Here is a 3,779-nt window from a genome sequence, read left to right on the forward strand (position 1 = left end):
CCTCCAGGGAGGGAGACCGTAAGTACTGCTCATTCTGGGATGCTTGGCTTCATGAATAGGCTCTCTGGGGGCCGCGTGGTAACACTCTCAGACAGTGAGACCTGGTTAAAAGCTGGGAGAAACAGCCTTCCCTGCCTTGCAGAAAATACTTGGTGTCGCAGGCTTTGCTATCCCTCTCCTAAGGGACTCTTAGTTTTTACTGGATGCGCTTTGATGATCAAACAGGCAATTGCTATTGATAACTGAGAATTCTAACGTGGTAGTTGATTTTAGAAAGCGGGGTCCCAGTAGAGGTAGGTAGGCTGCATCAACAGATGCTCCAAGTGTTGGGGCACGTTTGAGAGTCAAGGGGCCAGGGGGTGGTTTCACTTTGGGGTTATCAGGCTTTCCTAATGGAGGGTTTTGAGGGAGTGGGGTTGTATTAACAGCTTGGTTGCTCCGTTTTGGGGAGGTACTCACTTTCTCAAACTCCAGTCCTGGTACAGAAAGGTCCTTCAGCCAACTCCTTTGCCTGATTGGGAGCAGCTGGTGAGTGAGCTCAGCGCGCAGTGCCAGAAGAAAGCACGTGCTCCGGGTATTTTGGAATGAGCGTGTTTACTCCACAGCCGTGCTTTCTGTTTATTGTGGTAACTACTCCTGTGCAATTTGGGGAAAGAAAAACACTGAGAAGAAGGCATGGTACTTGCTTCCCCCCACTGCCCCACCTGCTTGTGTATGCTGTGTGTAGATGTTACTTAAGTTGTAACGGGAGCCAGAAGACCTAAGGTCTGTTGACTCTGTTGAATTGATCACTTTTCAATTTATGTAGAGAGTGAGCCTCTTTGAAAAGTATGCTTTTATTTAAAAATGCTTTTTATGTAAGAAGTTATCAGCACGTGCATAGCGATTTGTATGGTGCAGGCAAATATTTTCTTCTAAGAGGGGTGAGGAGGTAGAGGAGAAAGATTACTTCTGTGATTATTGCTGTTTTATTGAGGACACAGTGTGACAGTTGTCACCACCAGAAACTGTGCTGAAGAGTCAGGCTGAAGATACCACAAGAGCATAAAGGATGACAGGAAAATGTAAATGAACTATGAAATTACACCTGCGAATTATAAAGGTATAGAGGAGAAGCAGATTACTTCTGTGATTATTGCTGTTTTATTGAGGACACAGTGTGACAGTTGTCACCACCAGAAACTCTGTACTGAAAAGTCAGGCTGAAGATACCACAAGAGCATAAAGAATGACAGGAAAATGTAAATGAATATGAAATTACACCTGCGAATTATAAAGGTATGAATAGTACCTTTACTCTTCATTTTTGAAGATACAAACTAATGCAACAGAGAGAATGAGTTAAGTGCTTAAGCAGCTGACTTTTTAAAACTCTATAAAGGAAATGCTTCTGGAAAGAAATCGCTTCCAAGTGGAATAAAGTAGTTTGCTAGAATTTTTAATCAGTTGCACTTTGAATTCCAAGTTCCACTTCTTTTGTGCTCATACGCTCATGGTTAAATTCAGTTGCTTCGAGTTTTAACTAATCAAAGGCTTCTGAGTGAAAGGTGACATCTTGGGATCCCATTTCTTTTGGAAAACAGACTGTGATGTTGACACAAATGACCATAAGTCCACTGGGGTAGTTGGAAAAGCACCCCTCCCCCAGGTGGTGAGAATGGGAAAATATTTAATTAACTCTAAGAAATCTAAAGGGATAATTAAATCTAAATTTTGCCTGGAGTTTCACCTGGTAGCTATAACAGACCGGAACATTTAAGTGAGATGCTTCACACCTGCGGCCTCATTTTCATTTTTCCCAGTAATGCTGAGAGGTAGAGGTATTATCATCTCTGCTTTCTAGATGAAGAGGGTTACCTCATCTCCAAATTTTGCAGCTGGTTAATTTAGTTTACAAAGTAACATTTAGAGTTTGTCATTTTTCCCCGTGTGGCCCCAATTGCTCCTAATATAGTGTTGATTTTTCTGTGTGAAGTAATCCAGAGGAGGTTCTGGGTTCAAAGCAGATTTTCGAAGGGGTTTTAAACTCCTCATTGCCCCAGTGCTAGAATATCAAGGTTCAAGGAATAATGCATTTACTTTGGAAGCTTGCCATTTACAAGTATTTACTAAGCAAGCCCTCTTCTTCACCAGCCCTACTGGTACCTGAGGCAGCCTCATGGTTGTTGGTTTGGGGGGACTTTCTCCTCCCTTTTTTCTTGAAGCCCTGCTAGGTGAGTGTGTGTAGATTCTTCTGTTTCTAACCAAGTATGGCTCGCCCATTCTCTGATTTTAATACCAAGCAACAGAGTTCATGGTCATCCAGTGGGTGAATGTCTAAGAGCACTCCTGCAGTATTTTATATGCTATGTGAAATGTTTTAAAATTTCTACTAGCATTTAGGTTAGTGCTGAACCTATTTGTTAGGAATGATAGGGTTGTGGAAAGCATGCTCTGTGAGTGCTAAAGATTTTTGTTGTTGTTGAAGGTGGAGTAGGTCAGCTCGTCTCACCAGGGGTGGCCAGTTCTGAGAGTCCATCTGCTGGATCATCTGTTGGTGGTGGATCAGTCGCTAAGTCGTGTCTGACTTTCAACCTCACAGAGCCTCTCTGCCAGGCTCCTCTGTCCATAGGATTCCCCAGGCAAGCATACTGGAATGGGTTGCCATTTCCTTCTTCAAGTGATATTCCCAACCCAGAGATTGAACCCATGTCTCCTGCATTTAAGACAGATTCTTTACCGATTGAGCCACCATGGGATCATCTCTTGGGATGCCACATGATACAGAACAATGCCACTTTCTTAGAAGACAAAGAACTACATTGTCTGTTCCAGGATGGAATATGGCTTACATGCCACCTCATTGTTCTTGGCATCTATTTGACACTGAATACCCACCCACCTTCCCAGGCAAAACAAGGATGCCTTGGCTTCCTCCTTAAACCTCTCTGAACTCCCAGCTGGTTTAAGTGAATGGAATTCTTGAGGGTGTTGAAAGGACATGCCCGTGTGCTGATAAAACCGTTTGGGGGTGATCTTGAGAAAATTGTGGAGAGGAGGAAGTATGCCAGTCCACTTTGATTTTCACAACTGGGGAGATAGTAAATTATGGAAACTTCAGCTGCAGAGTATATGTTGCTGTTTAGCAGAAGAGTAAATCACATTTTTGAAAAGATGGATTGGGATCACTTTTTTAAAAAGTGGTGGTGATCAGTATGTAGCATCACTCATCTCCAACAGACCTCCTTTCCTTTTCAATTTCTTGGATCTTGTGCGTGCTCTGCGTTCAGTCGCGTCCAGCTTTTTGTGACCCCGTGGACAGTAGCCCACAAGGCTTCTCTGTCCATGGATTCTCCAGGCAAGAATACTGGAGTGGGTTGCCATTCCCTTCTCCAGGGGATATTCTTACCTGGGGATGGACTCTGCGTCTCTTGTGTCTCCTTCATTGGCAGGCAGATTCTTTAGCACCTGTGCCACCTGTCACTTAAAAAGTATACAAGGACGTGGACATGCCACGCTATGGATACGACATGTCTGCTCTGGCAAAACATTTAACAACATGCTGTGTTGTTACATCTTTACTCAAGATGGACAAATACGGGGTGGACAGCAGTGTCAGTAAGTGGGTTTGTGTCTTATCATACCCAAGGAGGGATTATCAGTAGAGTCACCTCAGACTTGAATAAGGTGCCCACAGTATGCCTTGCTGAGGGCATTTACTACAACTGGACAACAAAACTCACTAGTAGAGACAGAGAATTTAGAACCCAGGAGGTGATAACCCCACAGTTCTTTGAAGT

The 3,779-nt window shown here is 43.6% G+C and overlaps 1 protein-coding gene across 21 annotated transcripts in view; it reads left to right on the plus strand.

The window, feature by feature from the left end:
• Positions 1–3,779, plus strand: part of SGMS1 (sphingomyelin synthase 1) — a 330,390-nt gene that overhangs the window by 222,821 nt on the left and 103,790 nt on the right. Inside the window, exon 1 of one of the 21 annotated variants that reach the window (XM_010832211.1) lies at positions 1–18. The exons of the other annotated variants lie outside the window; for them this stretch is intronic. The gene's annotated coding sequence lies outside the window, so the exon portion shown is untranslated. The remainder of the gene's footprint in view (positions 19–3,779) is intronic. 21 annotated transcript variants of the gene reach the window in all.

This window comes from Bison bison, unplaced genomic scaffold (genome assembly GCF_000754665.1).
Source record: "Bison bison bison isolate TAMUID 2011002044 unplaced genomic scaffold, Bison_UMD1.0 scf7180017860456, whole genome shotgun sequence".
Lineage (NCBI taxonomy): Eukaryota > Metazoa > Chordata > Mammalia > Artiodactyla > Bovidae > Bison > Bison bison.